Source organism: Macrotis lagotis, chromosome 1, assembly GCF_037893015.1.
Source record: "Macrotis lagotis isolate mMagLag1 chromosome 1, bilby.v1.9.chrom.fasta, whole genome shotgun sequence".
Taxonomy (NCBI): Eukaryota; Metazoa; Chordata; class Mammalia; order Peramelemorphia; family Peramelidae; genus Macrotis; species Macrotis lagotis.
In genome coordinates this window covers 42363206-42387926 of record NC_133658.1, presented here as the reverse complement: position 1 = coordinate 42387926, position 24721 = coordinate 42363206, and the positions used below count along the sequence as shown (strand labels likewise).

Below are 24721 nucleotides of genomic sequence, written 5' to 3'. Positions count from 1 at the left end.
ATTGGATTGTGCCATGAAGAAAGAGGTTGTCCAGTTATGGTCAGAGGAAAAGTTAGAAAGAAATCATGATAAGCTGCTGAGGCAACTAGGAAAGAAATGAGGGCTCAAAGGACATGAGGTCATGGTAAGAATGAAGAATGGGGCCTAGAGTTATAAGGCAGAGGTGGAGGTGGAATGATCAAAAGCTATAATCAGGTAAAGGAATTTCAGAATTTGTGAAGATGGAAATGGAACACTTGTGAGTGATGGTATGACCATCCTTGTTTGTATCTTAAGTTGAAATGAAGAAATAGGTCATGGGAATTGAGTAAACTGAGGGGGAAGAATGTGAGAGAGTGTTAATATGTTTGTTGAAGTCCCCTAATATGAAGGCAGGAGTTGGGGTAGAGAGAAAATTGTGAACCAGACACTGAACTCATTGTTGAAGATCATTATATAATGGCCCCCAGGATCTAATTAATTTGAAAAGCAGGAACCTCAAAAAAGGAAAGGTAGTTATGAGAAACCACAGAGCCTGAAAGTGGCTATGGTGCCCAAGAAATATTCCAACTCCCCAACTATGACCAGGGTTATGAGTAAAAGTAGAGTTGGTATGGAAAAGTGTTTAGGGGCCATGTTGTCAGGAGAAAGCCATAACTCATTCAATGCCAGGAGACAGGAAGGATGATGAAGATGAAAATAATGCTGTTAATTATGGAACAGGCATTCCAGAGAGCACAGTGAAAGGGGCAGGTAGATCAGGAGGGGAATATTTGAAGAGTGGTTGAAGTAGATGAGATCAAAGAATTAGGCATTTGGAGTTTATACAAGCATAGTCAGACATTCAGAATCATGAGGATGATAGAATCTGAGGGAGTCAGAGAATTCTAACCATTGGTGAATAGACCTTTCAAGGGTATCACTTGAAGCCCAACCTTACTGCAAGTAATAATTGTGGGTCTTTGGAGATCAAGAGACAGAGCAAGTAGAGGTACTATCTGAAAGAGTCATTTGGTCAGGAAGCAGGAGGGGGTGAACCTCTGTAGGACTGCAGAGACCCCAGAGCACAGAGGGCAGGTAGCAGGGATCTGGGGTCAATAAAGGGACCACTGGGAAGAATCAACATGATGAGAACCAAATTACTTCACAAAAAAATTAAATTGATTATATTTTAATGAACCAGAAACAACCCATTACTGATTCAGCAGAATCATCCCTGAATTATCTATCTGTGTAGAGTCAAGCTGCCGATAGCCAATTTGTTAGAACAAAAATAAAAATAAATAATGCTAAAAGAAAAACTAATAATCAATCATCAGTACAGAGGAAGTCTTATTGAAAAATGTATTATGCAAAGTGCTGAGGGTCCAAAGAAAAAGCAAAAATAATCCCTGCTCACAACTTCTGCTTTAACTAAAGAAATACCATATATAAAGCAGTACACGTGAGATTAATATGGAATAAATAAAAAGTATCCTTTAAGGGGATCCCTTCTACAGGAACTCTTTCCCAGTCCCTCTTAGTTCTAGCATCTTCCTCCCTTTCATTATTTCCTATTTATCCTATATATCATGCTTTTGGATAATCTGCTTGACCTCCATGAGGGTAGGGACAGTCTTCAGTTCTTTTTCTATCCCTAGCAATTATCATAGTATCTAACACATAGTAGGTATTTCATAAACGTTTATTGAAAGACTATTAACTATGGAAATTGGTTTTTAAAAAAGGTAATTAACAAAAAATGGTGTGTGCGACTGGAACAATTAAATTCTGAACTTTATCAGCAAGCTGGTGATCATAAAAAAATGGGCCATGGACAAGGAAAATGGCATCAACATTGACGTGAATAATTTTATACTTGTTTAACTGATGTAAATCAATTCCCTTGAGAAAGAAGACAAGAAAAAGCCTAAAAAGTACCTTCATCAGTAAATGCTAGAGACACTGATCAAATAAAAATATATAGCCAACAAGAGCAACAACATATTAGAATATAAATTATTTTGAAATCTCAAGTAGGAGAATAATAAAATATTATCAGCAATATCAGCTCATAAACTGGAGAGAAGCATTGAAGGGGAAAAGTAGTTTAAAGACAAATTGATACAAGAGCAAATAGGTATATAAAAGGATGAGGAAAAATGTGTGAGATATGCACCCAATATTGAGGGGGTGTGGAAAAAAAAGGGGACATTAATACATTGTTGGAGTTGTGAACTGGTCCAACCATTCTGGAAAATGACTCAGCAATACCACTATTAATTCTATATCCCAGAGAGGTACAAGAAATGGGGAAAGGACCTATTTTACAAAAATATAGTAACACTTTTTTTGATGTGGCAAAGACTAGAAATTGAAGGAATGCTCAACAAATGGGAAATGGCTGAATAAGCTGTGGTACATAATTGCGATGGAATACTCTTGTGCCATAAGAAATGATGATTGGGATGGTTTCAGAAAAACCATTAACTAATGCAAGGTGAAGTGAGCAAAACCAAGAGAGCACTGTATACAGTTAACAGCAATATTGAAAAGATGTTTGGCTACAGTAACAACAATATTGTAATGATGATCAAGTGTGGAAAACTTGACTACTCTGATCCAGACAATGAACCAAGACAATCTCAAGGGAATCATGATGAAAAATATTATCCCCCTTTATAGAGATACCTGATGGACTTTGAGTGCAGATTAAAGCACATTTTTTTTACTTTCTTGTTTTTCTTGATTTTTTGTGTACATATATGTGTGTGTGTGTTTTCTTTTATAACATTGCTAATATGGAAATATGTTTTGCATGATTCACAAGTAAAATTGATATAACAGTACCTACCTTCTAAAGTGTGGGTGAGGGGCAGGAATGAGAGAAAGAATTTGGAATTCAACCTTTTCAAAAAAATTTTTTTTTAAATTTGTAATTTGAAATGTTTAAAAAATTTGTAATTTGAAAATATTTAAAGAAATTTTAAAATAATATTTAAAGTGCATATGAGCTTGTGGGTTGCCCAATTATATAGACATGACTCATGGGTACCATAATTATATTATAAACAGAGGACCGTTTCTTCACCACCAGTATATAAGGTAGGGAGAAGGGCAGAAAAGTTCTGGAACAGTCACAGCTGAACCATAATGGAACTTGAATATGACAGTACTAGGTGTCGAGGTAGAAATAGAATAGATAGAAGATAGAAGAGACAGAAATGGTACTAAGAACACAAACAGGGAAAGTATTTAAAGAATACAAAGAATACAAAGGGGAGATACATGAAAAGTTATGCAATAGTGGCAATATTGAGGAGTCAATCCACTTAATATCCAAAGAAGAAAAACATGGAAAATAATTTAATCCATATCAATGCTAGTAAAAGGTGACCATGAGAACATCAAAAAAAACCTATTAAAATGTAATAAGGATAATCAAGTTCCTTTTGTACTGGGGTCATCCTACACCAAAAAGCATTCCTGGAGATAGGCCTGTATCCTTGCCTAGTTGGTATTTTTTTTAGTTTAGTTTTGGTTTTTTTGCAAGGCAATGGGGTTAAGTGGCTTGCCCAAGGCCACACAGCTAGGTCATTATTAAGTATCTGAGGCTGAATGTGAACCCAGGTCCTCCTGACTCCCGGGACGGTGCTCTATCCACTGAGCCACCTAGCAGCCCTGCTTGCCTAGTTTTTTAATAGCAGTCATATCAAGATTGACATGTTTCAGTTCTCCAGTAATATATCAACTATTAGTCAAGCAATAAAATAAGAATTTAAACTACCAGCAATATAAACAATACAAAGTAAATGAGGACTCTGTGATCCTTAGCATCTTATGTCCCCTTTTCCACCCTTCAGCATTCTTAGGATCACACAGAACTGAGGATCCTTTGGAGGTTTTTGTTTCTTAGTTTTCCATAATCAAAGAATTCCTCATGAAGTATCCAACCCACTGATCATGAACCTATTAATACTAGGACAATTGCTAGAACAATCATTGCACAAAAGACTGCATCTGTTTACAATAAGCATGATAAAATCTTAACATATAAAAGATGTGAAGAACCGTTAAAAATTCACACAAAGTTAACTTTTAATCCACAATGGAGAAATAATCAAAGGACAGGAACAGAAAATTTTCTAAAGGGAAAACACAAATCATTCATAATTACTTAAAAGTGTTCAGTTTCTCTAGTGATCACAAAAGGAAAACAATTTTGAGGTTCTACCTCACATTCATCAAATTTGCAAAATGAATTGAAAACAAGACAAGTTTATTTTGGAAGGAAAAAAAAGAGTGACTAAAATATCCATACCTTTTGACTCAGAGGGCACTGAGAGACTTGCATGCCAAGAAGGTGAATGGCAGAAAGCAAGCTTCCCCGTACAACAAAATATTCTTAGAACTTTTTGTGAAAGCAAAGAACTGGAAACAATGGAAATGCTCATCTACTAGTGATGGTAAAGCAAACTATAAGACATGAAGATGATGGACTATTACTGTACTGTAGTAGTAATAATAATAACAGCATTTACATTCTGTCATTTGATCCTCTCATAAGGTGGGAGGTGAATGCTATTGTCCCATTTTACAGATGAGACACTGAGGCAAAGGCTAAGTGAATTGTTCAAAGTTTCATAAGTAGTAAGTGTCTAAGGCCAGATTGGAACTTGTTTCTCTCTGAATCAAGGTTCAGCAATTCATCTATAGTACAACATAGCAGAAATTATAAAGAAATATGAATTTAACTAAATTATGAATATGAAGAATTCAGCAAGGAATGGGAAGACTTATATGAACTGATGCAAAATGAAGTAATCAGGGAAAGGCAAATATCTACCACAATGTAAAAGGAAAAGAAAAAAATGATACTAACTAGTCTTTAATTAAAAGAAGCTAGCTTTACACTGGCAAAGAGATAAGAAAATGAACCTCCCTCCCCTCTTTACAAAGATAAGGGTCTAAAGGTATAGAAAGTTACATATACTATTTCAGACAGGAGTGAACTGATTTTATTGAATTTATTTTTCTCTTTCTTTTTAAAATCCTCCTCATCCTCTCCCTCATCCCTTGTCTCCTAATGAACATCCAAGTTCACCTTGCCACCTCTTCTTCCTTCCAATTTAGATGCCTATCCCTGACTCTGAAAAGGGAGAAAGGATTTACCATGCTACTTTCTTAGGTCCTTAGAAAGGTCCAAACCATGCTACTCCTCCACCCCCTTCCAGCAAAGGTTCACCACACATACTCTGCTTTCCTATATGTTGTTTTCCCCTATTAGAAAGTGAGCCCCTTGACAACAGGGCCTATGCTTCACACAAAGTCCAGTACAGAGTAATAGCTTAATAAATGTGGGGTTTTTTCCCCTTCTGTTTATCCTGTGAAGATCTGCTTTGTGAATAAAACTAAACCAGTCTCTTGGGGAAGCTGTGAAGTGTTATTTCTGGAATTCCCATCTATGCTCTATTGGCTTTAGTTAACAAACATTTCTTTAGATTTTATGATCTTTGTCTGAGTGTGGACAATGAATCAGAAATGTGAATTATGCCCGTAAGTATACCATGGCTTCTTCAAATAATGTGAGAGCTGCATATACACAAGTTATATTCATTTAAAAATTTTTAGCCTATGAATCTATAAATAAGTTCAGGGTGAAGATGGGGTTATTGGAGGATAGCATTTCTAAAACAATTTTTGAATCTAACTGGCTCTTTGAGAATGCTTATTCTAGAAAGGTTCCAGTTTATTGACCCTGTACATCTGACAGAAATTAATCCCTTAAAATGAGGCATCAGTAAAGGGAATATGCTTAGCATCCCATTAATAAAACTAACACTCAAACACTTTTTGCCCAAGGTCCTGTGACTCCAATCTCAGTACTCTTTGAACTCTTCACAGTGGTGCCCTCCCTCACCACGTGGCTCTTAACATATTCCATACTGTATTGATCTATGTCTAAATGGTATGTATACCCCCTAGATTGTATGCTACTGAGGGCAAGGTCCAAGTATTTGTCATCCTTTTGTCTCCTAGAGTTTAGGGCTAATCTCAACACAAAACAAAAGTTTAACAAATACTGAATGAATTTACATGCGTTGTCCCTTTGCATAATTTTAATCAGCAGCCTTAGGATAAGTGACCATCAGTCTCAACCTATACCCAACCTCTAGAAGGCCACAATTCACAGAAGCTAAAGACTGTCATATATATTTCCAACTCTGTTTTCAGAGTTTTGCATCCTTCACTAGTGGCCATGATTTAATGTAACAAAGTCCTTTTATTTAAAATGTCAAATATAATTATTTTACTTCATACTGGATGACTTTTATCACCAAAAGCAGCAATCAAAACCATTGGGAGATGCTAAAAAGGTTTTAGAACAATCAGCAAGGTCATGAAGATCTGGGTTTCAATCATTCTAACCCATTCTGGTTGTATGACTTTGACCAAGTCACTCATCACTTATCTCTCTAGAAACATCTCTATGTAAAGAAAAGGTGCTGACTTGAATTGGTCAAAAAGTTTTCCAACTGGAAGTTCTCTGTACCAATGCAATCACAAGTCTGATTGAGGGGTGAGAGGGTGGAGAGGAGGGGGAGGGGGAGGGGAAGGAGAGAGGAAAGGGTTGTAATGCAATACACTTGAATAACCTGGCACATAACACAGCAATTTTTCTTCTTTCCATTATCCGAGTGGCAAGTACTGCCAGGGAAATTCCTGGGGAGTTGCTTTAATAGAAACTATTCAAAACAGAAAAATGATTTAATAAATAATACATTGCCAAGCCAGATCAATGTCTAATACAGCTCAGTAAATTATCTGTGTTCCCACCCCCTCCAATATCATCAACAAAACAATTGACTCCCAGACAAATAGGAGTCCTTAAAGAGATAGAAGGTACCTTGGAGAGCGCCTGGTACACTTTCTAACTGTACCAACAGCTAGTCTTTTTTTTTTAGGTTTTTTTGCAAGGCAATGGGGTTAAGTGGCTTGCTCAAGGCCACACAGCTAGATAATTGTCTGAGGCCGGATTTGAACCCAGGTTCTCCTGACTCCAGAGCCAGTGCTCTATCCACTTTGCCACCTAGCTGCCCCCCTCCCACAGCTAATCTTGCTCAATGTTATATAGCTCTTAGAGACAGAGATGACCCTAGGATATCCTTATCACAGATATAGCTGCACCTAATGTGACAGTTCCTCCCTCCAGGTTTGTTGTGAGAATCTAATGATATATGTAAAGTGCTTTGCAAACCTCAAAACACTATATACATATATATATGCTATATCTATATGAATTACATATATATGGTAGCTATTGTCATTGTTAATTTGTCAGATTCTTCTTCTATCTTTCTTAATTTTTAATCCCCACAGATTCTGGGAAATTAATTAATTGAAAGAAGTTTCCTGTGAAGAAAAGACATCAGGAAAAACAGATGCAGGAGTTAGGAAGACTACTACTCAAGCAAATGATATCTAATTTTTTTAAAGAATTATTGTCACATGGTTGGTTTATTTTGAATTTTTCAAAGATATTTTCTTTTGAAAAATCTTTTCCCAAAATAATACATACACAACAAAGATGTCTAATGCAAGTACACCTGGACTAAAATGTAATTGGGAAATATGTAACAAAATAAGTACAATAAAATCACGCCAATGGGTGGTTTTCTAAGTCAGTATGCATCCAGCAGAGATCCTTAGGTATGCTTGACTCCATTACCCAGTCAATTCAAGAGCTACTAGGTGGCTCAGTGGATAGCACTCTGGGTCTGTAGTCAGGAAGACCTGAGTTCAGATCCACTCTCAGATACTTACTTGCTGTAGGACCCTGGACAAGTCACTCCCTCTCTACCTACCTTAGTTTGCTCATTTATAAAATGAGGATAATAGCATCCACCTCCCAGGGCTATTGGAAAGATACAATTGAGATATTTGTAAAATGCTTAGTATGGTGCCTGGTCCTTAATTAATGCTTACTCCATTCCTTTCCTTCTGTCTGATTTCCTCAAGGATATATGATTTCATCAATATAGGTGCCAACAGAGATCAAAGTACCTCTACACCCTGGTAGAGAGTCGTCAAGAATAACGATGGAGAAAAAATGTCACCCTCCTCAAAGCAGGAGTAGCTTTTATCTTTGTGTTCCAAGGATAGCGAGTACCTTGTCATGGAGTAGGTCTTATCAACATGTTGATGGATTAATTTATCCCAGAAATGAGAATCCAATAGTAGCTAAACTAGTCTTTAAAACATGATCTATCCCTAGGATCCATCCTCACAATCTACAGGAACCATCCGAGCAAAATTGCAGGTCTTCTGGCACAGAGGTTCTGAGAAGTAATGGCATCCTCACCCTATGATGAGTCATCAGGGTAAGTCATAAGGAGAGAATTCTATAATTACTTAGAAAAATATCTTCAAGGATGTTCAGAATTGTCTATTCAAATAAGCTGGATACCAAAAAGCATACCTCTCCATGTGTACCTATTGTTAAGTCTGTGGCTTTCAGATTTAATGAGAATGGAAATTAGAAAATAAAAAATGTCCAAGAATAGGTGTATGTAAAAGAAGGCACCCAATCTTTCCAAAATAGGACAAAATCAATTTGAAATCAGTTTGGTTCTCATCTGTCCTTAATTAGTAATAAGCAGGTTTGACCCAGTATTCTGAACTATTTTAACTAATTCCTTGATGAGTCATCCTTGATGTGTGAACAACTGCATATATTTATGTTCACTTCAGGTCCAAAGGGAAAAAAAAACCTGAGGATTAGTGACCCAAGACTGAACTGGTTAAATTTAGGGATTAATTTTTAGAGGGCAGTGTCCCTAGCCACAAATAAAGGTTTTGTGTAGATAAGTAATTTAACCTGCTGGTCTATGCCTCTGAGCATAATTAGCCAGCTGCGCCCTCATAATAAGGTGCAGATGGTTAATTGTACTGGCAAATAACCACTTGCTTGTGGGTGCAAAAGAAAAATTGTACCTAGAAACACTAGATGTAGGCTTGGGTCCATTACTTATGTTCTTACAGAAGACAAACATCTTTACTGCCTCCCTAGTAATGAGTGACCTGGGAGCACAGCCTAGGTCTGGCCTAAGTTTTTGACTTTCTTACACCCCACCATCCCCTTCAGAAACTCATCTGGAGCTAAACCAGATGACCAGCTGTACTCACACCTCCGGGCCATCCCTGGCTTCAGTGACTTTGTTCAAGACCATTCTTCCCCTGCAATGCATTCCCTCTTGACTTGGTGTCACCCCGCCCTCTGTGAAGCTTTGTCTTTTGGAGGTCTGTCTCTCCTCACAATACCCAGTCTTTAATTATCTGTGCCCCTCTTGTAACCTGTCAGTAGAATATAACACCCCTTGAGAGTTGAGATTGCCTCCCTTTATTTTCCCTCTCTCTTTTTAATGCTCTATTCTTTTTTCGGGTCCAAGGATTTAGAATTGAAAGAGAACATCAAGTTCAATCCATCATTTTTTGGATAAGAAAAAATGAAACACAGAGGAACTGACTTCCCCAGGGTCAAGGAAGGATCTGGTGAAGGAACTGAACCCAGGTCACCTCCTGTACTCTAGACACTACACCATACTGCCCAATGGTGCAGTACTTCACCAATTTTTATTCAATGAAACTGAATTGAATGGGGAAGAAGAGTCATTAACACTTTTGAGGTTTTATTGCATGGTGGTCTATCCTGTTGAGGCAGATCTAATTGGCCACAAAGCTCTCTTTCAGAGAGAACAATGTTTTTTAGTGTTCTGAATCTTTGCCCAACAAATCTCCTTGAGTAAATTCTATGAGGAAAAATTAAAATAGAGACTGATTTCTCAGAGGTTTCATAGAACTTAAGAGTAAATCCTCTAATCTATATTGATAAAAAGCCTTTATGTAGTTTGAAACATTTCACTGCAACCTGGGCAAAACAGGCAACTACATAAATGAGAAATTCTCTGGTCCTCTTCAAAATTTCTATGGATTTTTCCCATGTTTACTTGAGCTCTCGTTACTTGCACAAAAAAGTCCAAAATGGCCTACTTTGAGCCAGTCTAGTCACATAGCTCTTTTGTGGCAAGAACAAGATTTGGGGAAACAAAAGGGACCAGAAATGGGTGCTGTATGAGTTCTATTCTGGGGGAGTTTTTAGGCAGCTGACAACTTGGCAGGGGTCAAGTTGTAGGGTATATAATGATTGGTATAGAAGACGATATATAATAACAGTAATGCTTTGGGGTTTACACAGCACCTTTCCTCTGAAGGACTCAGTGTTACAAAATTCTATTCAGTCTAATTGGGTGTTAGGGAGGGGAAGTTGTTTCCAATGGGTTTTAATTACTAAGAACACATTATCTTTTTAGGAACCATCTGTGTAATTGCGATTACAAACTGGTGTAAAACAAAAAAAAATGATGAACAACAGATACAAAAATTCAAATACTACTCTTTTTTCCCTATCACCAAGAGTCGATTGTTTTAACCTAACCTAACCATGTTGGAAAATAGTGCATTGCTTTTTCACTACTCTGTAATATTTTATAATTTAGCTACTGTCAGCCTACAATTTATTCCAGATTCTTAGCCTGCTAGAGCTGGTGTTATTAATTAGGGTTCTTAGATTACATCCCCCTCTTATTCCTTTTTATTAAACTTCAATTCTTTCTGACAGTAACATGGATCAGATATCAACAGAAATGAAATATAAAAAGTCCTTCTCTTTCCATTTCCCAACTAAATCTTAAAGGATGCATTTAATATTCATGCCCCATCATTAATTACCCAGGAAGTTTTTCAGTATTTACAATGATATAATTTTTGGCTTTCATTTCTGCCTTCTTGGTTTTGAAATATGTTTACCACATTGTTATTATTAAAAGCTACATGGGTTATTAATAGTTTGGGGCTTGCATAAAAATAGGTTAACCTTGAAATTTATTTTAATTAAGCTTTTTAATTTTTCCCAAAACAATGAGGAAAACTTGAGTGGAATATTTATCAAAAAAACAAGCAGCCACCCTAATACATTTCATGCTCTACAGTTCCAAGCACAGTTCTTTAACTTGGGCCACAATTGTAATTTGAAAAACTCCCTCCTATAGAAGCCCTGCTCTCCAAGTACGTAGCCCCCAGACTAGATCAAGGTCCTCCACATCTCTGGCTTGCACATTTTACAATAGCCTTCCAACTGGTCTCCCAGGCTTAGGAATCTCCTCTACTAATTCTACTACTAATTCATCCTGCATTCAGTGACCAAAGTGATTTTCCTAAAGAGAATATCTAAGGGGGAAGCTAGGTGGTGCAGTATATAAAGCACTGGCCCTGGAGTCAGGAGGACCTGAGTTCAAATCCAATCTCAGACACTTAATAATTACCTAGCTGTGTGGCCTTGGGCAAGCCACTTAACCCTGTTTGCCTTGCAAAAAAAAAAGAGAGAGAGAGAGAGAGAGAGAATATCTAACCATATCATTCCCTTTCCATCTCCCTATTCATTTGGCTCCAGTGGCTCCCTATTACCTCTTAGATCAAAGATAAGTCCTCTGCCCTTCCCAACCTGGCTTCTTCCTACCTTTCCAGCCTTCTTATGCAAGACTCCCATTCCCCTGCCCATTCTTGCATATGCACTCAACACTCATTGACTCTGGTCTATTTGCTCCTCCTTACACAACACTTCCATTCCTAGGGATGCTCTATCTCCTCTCTTCCACCTCCTGGATTTCCTGGCTGCCCTCAACAATAGAAGCTTGCCATTCAAGAACTAAACTAGTCAAGGAGCTGAGTTCAAAGAAGGCTCAGAGGGTTGCCCACAACAGGTATTAATGGGAATGTAGGGGGACAGCAGCTCCCAAAACCATCGACTCTGACATAAAAGACTTTGTGATCTGTGTTCATCTGTGGAAATAGCCAACATTTAAAATCACAGATCCCTTTACCATTGAAGTAAGTAGATGTATGGATGGCCTTCCAAAAATAACCCAGAATATTTAATACACTAACTGCTCTTCCCTACAACTTCAGGGCTCACGTCTATGCTACAATTCAGAAAAGTTAAGATCATTTAAATCCTCATAGGAGCTAGGAAATTAGCTAGATTTTTCAAATGAAATTATTGCAGATTTTTTAGGTCCTTCACTTTATCCACCATCCCTCTCATTTAAATTCTGCCAGGAATAGACTCTGAAATCATTTTCACTTAATTTCTAATACAATTAAAAATGCAGAATGAAAGCCTTTTATGTCAGGATTGACCAAATAAAATCTGGTATCATTATTATTCCAAAAGTAGAAATATGGGCTAAAAGTTCTCAAATTAAAATTATTCAATTAAAAATTCTCAATATTAAACCTCTCATTTGGGGATAATAGCTTCCCTTACCATATCTTCTCTTCAAAATACATGGGTTCAGATTTGAGATTTCATCAGTGAGACTCACAGCATGAAAACTCCCTCTAGCAACTCATCTCTAACTTAAGAGTTTGAGAACACTGCCTCTGCAAGGGGCCTCTACAAGGTTAAGTGGATTGACTGTGGTCACACAGTTAATGTGTGTTGCTCAAAACTTGGACCAAGGCCTCTATCAACTTGAACTTCTGTAATCAAACTAATTGGATATTCCTTTTGAGTTTTCTTATGTGCATAGTCAGGCCAAACTCTCCAAACTATCATGGATCTCATTTAGGATGCTCTGTAGTATTCCAAGAACAACCACAAAAAATAAACTAACTGTTCCTCCCTACCATTTCAAGGTCTTCTACAATTCAGAAAGCTAAGACATTTCAAGTCCTCAGAGAAATCATAAAATAGGCTCGATTTTTTCAGACAAAATTATTGCAGATGTTTTCATATACATTACTTGATGATGTGATCAGCATAATATTATAACATGCAAATAAGATGCTCTGTAAGAGCTCAATATCTAAAATTTTGAAATCCCTCTTCTCCCTGGACTCCGGGATGGGTCTCCTCAGGTCAGAGGTGAGCATCTGTAGTGGCCATTCATCAAATCTATTTAGCTTGATATAAACTATACGAGGGTCATCAAACAAGGTTATTTCTGTTGTTATAACTCTCAAGGAAACTAGTACAGTCTTGGCTTATATACAAGACACTCAGCCTTGAAAGTTGCATTTTGCTCTGCTGATTCAAATGCTCTTTTTTTCAGTTAATGAAAAATAAATGCAGTGAGATCCTGTTAGTCTAAACTTTTCAATCAATCAATCCTGTGATATTCAAATGTGATCTATGAAAAACTTCTTAGGAAAACCTACTCTTCCTCTTTTCTTTCTTTCTCCTTCCCATATTTTTTTTTTCTGGCTCACATTGAGACCTGCTTCAGTCCAATGACGCAGGTCACTCTCCCTGGCCACTCTTTAGTGCCGTCTGTACTTTCACTTACTCCCTGAGTCAATTGTTGAATTGGTGGAGTTGGCATTCTCCTTTGTCCCCCATTAACACATTCTTTGAGGTTCAATTATTCCTATCTACCACTCAAAGTTTTAGTTCTCGTAGCTGTTATCCACTAGCCATCAGAACATTCCTCTTTTTCACTCAATCTCTCTTTCTCAACTCCACCTACATATATGTTCCCTCTAAAACGCTAACCTCTCCTTTTTTCAACTTACACATTTCCCAAGACCTTTTCTTCCACTCCACCATATACCTTGGATCTTACCTTTACCCACAGATGTTTCATTTACATGTTCATGAACTCTGAAACTTCTCTCTGCTTTTCAACCCCAAACCTCCTTCTTCATCCTCACCAAGAAGTCCAATCCCTCCATCATTCAGCTCTTCCCAGCCCATCACCACAGCACCATCTGTACCCTACTGCCTTTCCCATCTTGATTCCTTGGTAAACCAGCTTGACTTCACACTGTCCTCTTCTCCTAAGTTCTTTGTTCCCTTATTCTATCATTGATCTTGCTCTTCCAAGCCTCAGCCTTGGATTATTTTCATCAACCACCACCTATACGCTCATATTCACATGCTACTGAATGAAGATGGAAGAAATCATAAAACCATCCTGAGTCCACTACAAATTTATATAACAATTTCAACTGAGCCCTCACAGTAGCAAAGCAAACCTTTACATCTCCCTAGCTGAGTCACTATCTCAACTCACCACAATGGCACTTCCAATTCATTTTTTATACTTCCATGCTTCTCTCTCCCCATTCTCTTAGCTACAAATCTCGTCTCGTATTTCATCAAAAAAAAAAAAAATCAAAGCCCCTCCTTCCTTCTTCATCTTAGATAACATCTTCATTTTTGTCTTACATTTAGAGGTGACCTCTCTGTTTGCCAACTCAAACCTTCCTATCTGCTTAAGGGATCCCATTCCATGCTATCTTTTCTAGCAAATTGTCCCTTCTGTCATTGCCATTATATATCTTCAATCCCTATCCACTGGCTGTTCTTCTTTGGTCTATAAATATGCCCATACCTCTGCCATCCACAAAAGCTCTCACTTGTTCTAGCCAACCCCATTAGCCATCATACCATATATCTTCTCCCTTTTGTAGCAAAACTCTTTGAGAAAGTCATGTACCTTCTACTTAATTTTCTCTAATTCACTTCCTACAGTCTTGACTTCCCACTTCATCATGCAACCAAAACTGTCCCTAAAGTTAGCAAAAATCTCATTTCAACCTTAAAAGTCTTCCAGTTCACTGCTTTGTTGATTCCCTTCTATTGTTTAAACTCTTTTTTCCCCACCACTGCTTCTGTTTTTCTAAATAGTCAGTCAAATGCTCTACTATAATCCCACATCGTAATGGCCTTTTTGGTGTCATGGCCTTTTAATGGTCATGTAATTTAATGATCTTTTTTTCCTCAATCCTTAAACTCCTCCTCCACCTTGTAATCTCTTCTCCTTGTACTACTCCTCTTTTGTGGGATGACACTAATTTTTCTTACTTCTCCTGAATGTTGAACACTCCTCAGTTTCCTTTACTAGATCTTTGGGCAAGTCATGCCCCTAAGCATGAATGTCTCCCAGGGCTCTGTCCTGAGCCCTCCTCTCTTCTATATCTGTTCAATTTATTGCTCATCAGCTTCCATTGATCATCTCTATGCTAATGATTCTCAGGTCCACTTATCCATTCCTAACTTCTCTCCCAATTTCCAAACTCTTATCTCCAACTTCCTATTGGTCAACTCAATAACCTTCACACAACAATTCCCCCTTCTCTCTTCTGACACTGAAAACATCCTGATCCAAGTCTTATCCCCTCATGCCTAGGCTAAATCAATAGCCTTATTGGTCTCACATCTCTCATTCTAGTCCATCTCTCACTCAGCTTCTTAAAGTCCACGTATAACCATATCACATCCTCCCTTCCCAATAAACTCCAATGATTCCCTTTCACTTCTAGGTTCAAAGTCTCTGTTTGGAATTCAAAGATCTAATATCAGAAGGAGGAGAAGATACCAAAGTTATGGGGGGAAAATTCATACCACATTGCCACCAAAAAAAATGACCAGGAAAATAATTACTGAATCCTCTGGACTATATTTCTATATAAGTCATCCTAGATTATTCAAGGATGTTTCTCTAAAAGGCATTTCCTGATTACTACAATAACTGGGACTCAGAATCACAGAATATCAGAGTTGAAAGACACATTGGGAATCATTGAATCCAACTTATACCTTCCAAACAACATCCACTACAACATTTCTGCTTCTATAGTGATAGTGAGAGTGGTTAAAAAAAAAAAAGATAATCAGTCAAATGCTCTACTATAATTCCACATTGTAATGGCCTTTTTGGTTTCATGGCCTTGTAATGGCCATGTAATTTAATGATCTCCAACTATTCCCTTCGTCATTTCCTACAGCACAATAACATTCTATTACATTCATATACCATGGTTTATTCAGCCATTTCCTAATTGATGGACATCCTCTCAGTATCTAATTCTTTGTATGTATGACTCCTTTCAGTCTTTGATCTCTTTGAAGGTATGGACTTAGTAGCAATATGGCTGGGTTAAGGTTATACACCATTTAAAAACTGGGGTGTTATGATTCTAAATTATTTTCCAAAATGGTTATACTAGTTCATAATTCCATTGACAGTGTAGCAAGGTGCCTATTTTTCCTCATTCCCGCAGCATTTGTCATTTTCCATGTTCTTTTCATCTTCAGCAGTCTGATAGGTATAAGGTGGTACTTTGGAGTTGTTTTAATTTGCATTTCTCTAATTATTAATGATTTAGAGCATTTTGAGCCATATTTTTCAACATGTCAACATATTGCCAGCTTCACCAGTTGTCATCAAGTATTACAGTAAATCTTGATTTAACTTGGGGTATATTAATCAATTGATCTCAGAACTCTACCTCTTACTCTTCTGCAACAGTTGCCAGCATATAAAATGAAATTATTTTTACTGTGTATTTTTTTCAAATGTTGCACAACATTTTGAGATGACCAATTGTCCCACAAAATAATTCTTATTACCTTAGGATATACAATAAAAACAGCTCTGCAATTCCCTCATTTGCTTCTCTTCTCATGGACAACCTGTGAGTCATCTTTCCATTCAGAACTCCCTTTTGTTTTCTGGCTTCATTTATAATGAGAATGTCAAGATTTGTATGATTCAGTTCCTCTAGTGGTATGTTCACATGATTGCAGTCACTAAAGATCTCACATTTGGAGTAGCAGCAAAGTTAATGTTTGTGAGTCATCCAAAAACTATGATACTCCCTAACTTTTTTTAAATCACTATCACTATCACTATAGAAGCAGAAATGTTGTAGTGGATGTTGTTTGGAAGGTATAAGTTGGATTCAATGATTCCCAATGTGTCTTTCAACTCTGATATTCTGTGATTCTGAGTCCCAGTTATTGTAGTAATCAGGAAATGCCTTTTAGAGAAACATCTGGGCTAGGCCTTGAAGGATCTCTACAAGACATAAGTGAGAAAGGAATATATTCCAGATAGGCAGGGTGGCAGGGTAGGAGATAAGGGCTGATGTCCATTTGTATTTTACTTTATCTAATGCAAAAGCAATGAATTCATCACTGAGTATCCAGTCTCTTTGTACTTGGCTAGGCTTGGCTCCCACCACCACCACCACCATATTCTGGGAATGGTGTGTGAAGCCTTTATCCATATGGTAGAACCTACCAAAACATACACCCTAAGGTCAATTCCAAGCAACAATGAAGCATCAGAAATAAGAATTAATGGATTATAAATAATGCAACAACCAATGAAGTTCATATTTGCCATAGAACAACACTACAGATGAATAATTGGCCCTTGAAAAAATGAAATGAATAGAAATAGAAAAAAAGACTGATTTACCCTCAGCAAACTGTAAAATTAATTTAATGACCCTAAACTTTTCTCTGAAACAAAGGCTCAGATTGTTTAAATCAATGTTCTTCCAGCATTTTCATAAAGTAGTAATAAAATACTACCTTCTTTAATGAACTTAAATATCATACAAATGATATTGAAGAGTCATAGGTGGGCATGAGCAAGTTGCACATATTACTAAAAAAATTTATGGAGAAGCAAATGGGACAAAATGGAGAAAATTATATTAAACAAAACTTATCTAGATTGGACAGTGAGCACTGTAAGATCCTTCTAGTTAACAACCTTTGTTTCCTATAATTTTCTCCATTGCTAGAATATAAACCAACACATAATTCAACAATTTTACCAACACTACATATCCTTGTCAATCTATTACCAAAGAAATTTTAGCTGCCACATAAGCTTTCTTTAGTTCTCATCTTCCTAGATCTCTATGTAACATTTGACACTCATGACCAAAACAGCCAGACTCTTTTTCCTTGCTTGGCTTTTGTGATCCGACTCTCTCAGCTCTCCTAGCTTCCTAACTATTCCTTTTTTAAATCCTTTGTGAGTCATCATCCTCTTCCTCTAAATTCAGTGTGAACATCCCAGGACAAGGCTCTTCTCTTCTGTTTCTATATTCTCTTCCTTGATCATCTCATCTGTTCCATTGGTTCATTTTCAATGCTCTAATACAAACACCCTTTCCTCATCTCTTTCCTTTACTCTAGTACTGCACTTCTAATCATCTAATTGAAATTTCCATTATATGTTCTTTATAGGGCATCACAAATTTACCATGTAAAAAACTGAACTCATTATATTTTCCCAAAATCTATGTTTTCATATTTCTTTAGATGGCACCATGAGCCAACTGGTTCACCCAGGTGCACAGTCTTCAAGTCTGCCTTGATTCCTCTCTCCTCCTATATAATAGATAAATAGATAAGTCATTCACAGTTGATCATCATTACAATACTACTATTACTGTACATAACATTTAACTGATTTTACTCACTTCACTTTGCATCAGTTCATGTATGTCTTTCCAGTTTCCAGTTTTTCTAAAATCAGTCCACTGGCTATTTCTTATATGGCACAATAGTATTTCATCACAACCTTATACCACAACTCCAAAATGATGAGCATCCCCTCAATTTCCAATTCTTTGTAATTACAAAAAAAAAGCTATAACTATTTTTGTATGTATCTATGTATAGATCATTTTTCTTTTTCATTGATCTTTTTTGGGATACAGGCCTAGTAGGGGTGTTACTTCATCAAAGGAGTTAGAAAGATTCAGCTTCCTGAGTTCAAATCCAGCCTTAGACACTGAGTAGATGAGTGACCCTGAGCAAGTCACTTAATCTTATTGGTCTCAAGTTTTCTCATCTACAAAATAAGCTAGAGAAGGATGTGGCAAAGTATTCTAGAATCTTTGTCAAGAAAACCCCAAACGGAATCACAAACCATCTGAAACCAAGGAGCAATAACAATGCCGATCTCTTAAATAGTTGTATGATACTGAGCTTTCCCATATCAGAGAGCTCCACCTTTGTCAACATTATTATTTACACACTTTTCATTATTTTCTAATCCAAAAGTAGACTTGTATGTTCCTCTCAACCACAATGAAGAGATTCTGGGCTGCTAAATCTTTCAGTCTTGATTATCCAAAACTGCTAGCCATTCCTCACAGCTATGATATCGTGCTGATAACCAGCTCACTTTGATAACCATATAATTTGTGCCTTCATCCATGTCACTATTAAAAAATATGTAGCTAGGCTGTGCAACAGTGTGCCAGAACTGGAGTCAGCAAGACCTGAGTTCAAATCAGACACTATCTTGTGACCCTAAACAAGTCATCCAAACTCAATTTGCCTCAGTTTCCTTACCTGTCAAAAGGAGAGAATAACAGAGAAGCTCCCTCCTACAGTTGCTATGAAGATCAAATGAGGCAATAATTGTAAAGTGCTTTGCTAATCTTAAACTAGTTTGTTTCCAAGGAAAAACAGAATGTTGGACATGAAGAGGAGTTTGGCCCCGAGATTATCTCCGGCACTTGCTAACTGTGTAATCTTGGGTGAGTCACGTAGTCCACAGGCACCCAGTTCCCCTTCCCCAACATATGTCTCACTTCTCCATCACTTTTTCCAGGGCATCCCTCAACACACCCACACACCTTCATTCTAATCCCCTTTTCTTCTCACATGCCAAACACTTAGTCCTGGGGATAAAAAGAGAAATTATAAAAAAAAAACAAGTCAAGGAATTCACTTTCTGAAGGTTCTAAGTATCTTTTGTTATCTCTTGCCTCATGCATGCTACCTAGAAATACCTAGCTACATTTGGAGTAGATGTATCCAAGAGGCAGGACGGCAGCAGCTGCTAAAAGGGGACCCCGGAGCTAAGTCTTAAGGTTTGCTGCTCTGTGCCTTAGTTCCCCTCTCTGTAAAATGTGGGGTAACAGGGTGGGAGGTTGACCTCGATGGCCCCTGAGGCCCCTTTCAGCTCTAGGTCTGTGGCTTGCAGTAAGAAATTCCTAATCTAGGATAAATGGGATGAGGACAAGGGCCAGCCTCTGATTTCCGAGACGGGGGAAGTATGGTCCAGTGGTTACAAGTCTTGGCGAAGAGTACCTAGGTAATAGAGAGGCATTTGGGGGTACAGTGCCCCCAAGTCCAGGCCTCAGTTCAGTCTCGGCCTCTGTCTAGCTCTGTGACTCTGACGAGGGACCCGACCTCTGTTTGCCTCCCTTTCCTCATCTGTAAAATGGAAGTCCCACCACTCTCATCTCTCCGGGGGTGCGGGGGTCGGCCCGGTGGTCCCTGGGAGCCCCTCGGTGTATCCTGAGCGTCTTCTAGACGAGAGCTAGGAAGCAGCATCGGGAGGGGCCGGGCCAGGGGGCTGCCCGCGGGGGGCTGCAGGCCGGACCCCTGGAGCTCCGGGCTCCCTCCAGGAGCCCCCTCCCAGCTCCAGGGCTAGGAAGTCAAGAACCCGAAGTGAAGGGGGGCTGTCCGGGAGCCCCGAGGCCGGCTCCGTCCTGAGGGGGAGGGGGAGGGGTGCGGGTGCCCTTTCTCAGCCCCCAGCCCCCTGCCCAGCCCCCAGCCCGACCCTCCCGAAGCCTGGACTCACGGGCAGCAGCGGGGGTGCGGCCCTCGGGCCGGCGGGGGAGGGGGCGCCTGGGGGGTCCCCGGGCCGCTTCCCACCGCCCGGATCGGCCAAAGCCCGCGGGCCGGGGGCTCCGCCGCCTCGCCTGGACCCGCGGCTCTCCGGGCTGTTGTCGGGCGTCGCCGGGGCAACCGCCAGCCACGCCCACCGCCCGGCAGCCCGCGCCCTGATTGGCGGAGACGGTCGTCGGGGCAACCGCGGGGAAGCGCGGCCCGAGGCGCCCCCCGGCCCCGGCGCGAGAAGGGGCGCCCCCGCACCGGGGAGCCCCCCGCACCCGACGCCCCCCGCACCGGGACACCTGCCGCACCCGACGCCCCCCGCACCGGGACACCTGCCCCGCACCCGACGCCCCCCGCACCGGGACGCCTCCCGCACCCGACGCCCCCCGCACCGGGACCGGGACCTGCCCCGCACCCGACGACCCCCCCGCACCGGCACGCCCCCCGACGCCCCCCGCACCGGGACGCCCCCCGCACGAGGGAGAGTTCAAAGTGTGGGTGTCCCACGGGCGCGAAGGCCCCCCGACCCCCCCCCCCCGCTCCCTGGGTCTCCAGGGTCCTGCCCCATTCCCCCGCGTGCTCACGCACCCCGCTTCTCTCCCTTCCCACTCTGTCACTCGCCCAACTGAGGCTGCCCCCCCCCCCGCCACTAGACTCCCCGCTGCTCCTTCCTCCTCCAGCCCCAGAGCACGCACACACACACACACACACACACACACACACAGACACACACACAGACACACACACAGACACACACACAGACACACACAGACACAGAGACACAGACACAGAGACACAGACACAGAGACACAGACACACACACAGGCACACACACAGACACACAGACACAGAGACACAGACACACACACAGGCACACACACAGACACACACACAGACACACACAGACAAAGAGACACAGACACACACACTGACACACACACAGACACACACACACACACAGACACACACAGACACACAGACACACACACACAGAGACACACACAGACACACAGACACACACACAGGCACACACACAGACACACACACAGACAAAGAGACACAGACACACACACCGACACACACACAGACACACACAGACACAGACACACAGACACACACAGACATAGAGACACAGACACACACACAGGCACACACACAGACACACAGACACACACACAGACACACACAGAGACACAGAGACACAGACACACACAGACACACACAGAGACACAGACACACACACAGACACACACAGAGACAGACACACACAGACACACACACAGACACACACAGACACACACAGACACACACACAGACATAGAGACACAGACACACACACAGACACAGACAGAGACACAGACACACACACAGACACACACATAGACACAGAGACACAGACACACACAGAGACACACACACACAGAGACACACACACAGACACACAGACACACACACAGACACACACACAGAGACACATGCACACACTCAGACACACACAGACACACATACAGACACAGACACACACAAACACACACAGACACACACAGAGACACACACAGACACAGACACACACACAGACACAGAGACACAGACACACACACAGGCACACACACAGACACACAGACACACACACACACACACACAGAGACACAGAGACACAGACACACACAGACACACACAGAGACACAGACACACACACAGACACACACAGACACACAGACACACACAGACACAGGCACACACACAGACACACACACAGACACACACAGACACAGACACACACACAGACATAGAGACACAGACACACACACAGACACAGACAGAGACACAGACACACACAGACACACACATAGACACAGAGACACAGACACACACAGAGACACACACACACAGAGACACACACACAGACACACAGACACACACACAGACACACACACAGAGACACATGCACACACTCAGACACACACAGACACACATACAGACACAGACACACACAAACACACACAGACACACACAGAGACACACACAGACACACACAGACACACAGACACATACAGACACACAGACACACACAGACACACACACAGACATAGAGACACAGATACACACACAGGCACACACACACAGGCACACACACAGACACACACACAGAGACACAGACACACACACAGACACACACAGACACACACATAGACACAGAGACAGAGACACACACAGACACACACAGACACATACATAGACACAGAGACACACACACAGACACACAGACACACAAACACACACAGACACACACAGACACACGCAGACATAGAGACACAGACACACACAGACACACACAGACACACATACAGACACAGACACACACAAACACACACAGACACACACAGAGACACACACAGACACACACAGACACACAGACACATACAGACACACAGACACACACAGACACACACACAGACATAGAGACACAGATACACACACAGGCACACACACACAGGCACACACACAGACACACACACAGAGACACAGACACACACACAGACACACACAGACACACACATAGACACAGAGACACAGACACACACAGACACACACAGACACATACATAGACACAGAGACACACACACACACACACACAGACACACAAACACACACAGACACACACAGACACACGCAGACATAGAGACACAGACACACACAGACACATACATAGACACAGAGACACACACAAACACACACAGACACACAAACACACACAGACACACACAGACACACGCAGACATAGAGACACAGACACACACACAGACACACACAGACACACACACAGTGACACAGACACACACAGACACACACATAGACACAGAGACACAGACACACACAGACACACACACACACAGACACACAGACAAAGAGACACAGACACACACAGACACACACACACACACACACACACAGACACACAGACACACACACAGAGACACAGACACACAGACACAGACACACACACAGACACACACAGACAAAGAGACACAGACACACACACCGACACACACACAGACACACACAGACACACACACAGACACACACACAGACACACACTCAGACACACAGAGACACACACACACACACACACACACACACACAGACACACACACAGACATAGAGACACAGACACACACAGACACAGAGACACACACACAGACACACAGAGACACAGACACACACACACAGACACACACAGAGACACAGACACACACACAGACACAGACACACACACAGACACAGAGACACAGACACACACACACAGACACACACAAACACACACAGAGACACAGACACACACACACAGACACACACACACACACACACACGCACGCACACAAAGGTTCAACCCTTCCACCCAAGAAAAAGAAGTTGGGAAGAACTCTGGGTCCTGCCCCAAAACCTAGAGAAGCCATTCATCCCGTGGGTGCCACCGTTTCTAGAGCACCCAGGGCAAGTTCTAGCCGTACCAATAGCTAAGGAGGCGAGTCCTGGGTGGCCTACAGTTGGCTATTTTTTGGTGGAGTCCCTTTATGACCCCTCTTTGGGGTTTTCTTGGCAGATACTGGAGGTTGCCATTTCCTTCTCCAACTCGTTTTAAAAATGGGGAAACTGAAGCAAACAGGGTTAAGGGATTTGTCCTAGCTGTCACACAGCTATGAAGCGTCTGAGGCCAGATTTGAACTCATCAAGTGCAGTCTTCTTAACTCTAGGCCCAGCACTGTCCTGCCTTACTGGCCCATTGAATAGAATTAGAAACTTAGAAATATTTGAGGTGGGATTTGAAGCCAGATCTCCTGATTTCCAAGTCTAAAATGTTCTCAATGCCTCTCAAGAGAGAATATAAATTACCTGTGTTGATGAGAACTTTGGAACATGCCCCTAATATAGAGGTGCCCCTAGGGTGGCTTACCTGGGCATGCCCAGACCATCTAAAACAGAAGCATTCTCTAACATATGATGCATGGAGTCTCCTTGAATGGCGAGGGACAACGATGGTTTCTGGCTACCTCTTTTTCTTCCTCTTGTTCCTCAAGCTCATTCAGACTGAATGCATCCTGAGGGCGAAGATCCCAGTTCATCCCCAATATCTTGAACTAGTAATGGGGGAAGGACTTCCTTCCTCTGCTCTCTTTCTCTTTTAGCCCAGCTTGGAGAAATGGTCCTGAAGGGGTTGGTACTTGTCCAATATCATTTGTTCTTCTCAGGCAATGGTCAGCTAGT

General features: G+C 40.9%; 1 protein-coding gene across 12 annotated transcripts in view; it reads right to left on the bottom strand.

Moving 5' to 3' along the window:
• The window catches only part of HYDIN (HYDIN axonemal central pair apparatus protein), a 509309-nt gene that overhangs the window by 407365 nt on the left and 77223 nt on the right, over positions 1–24721 (bottom strand). For 10 of the 12 annotated variants that reach the window (XM_074199118.1, XM_074199143.1, XM_074199154.1 and 7 more), the window contains exon 1: positions 20421–20557. The exons of the other annotated variants lie outside the window; for them this stretch is intronic. The gene's annotated coding sequence lies outside the window, so the exon portion shown is untranslated. Of the gene's footprint in view, positions 1–20420; positions 20558–24721 lie in introns of those variants that run through there. 12 annotated transcript variants of the gene reach the window in all.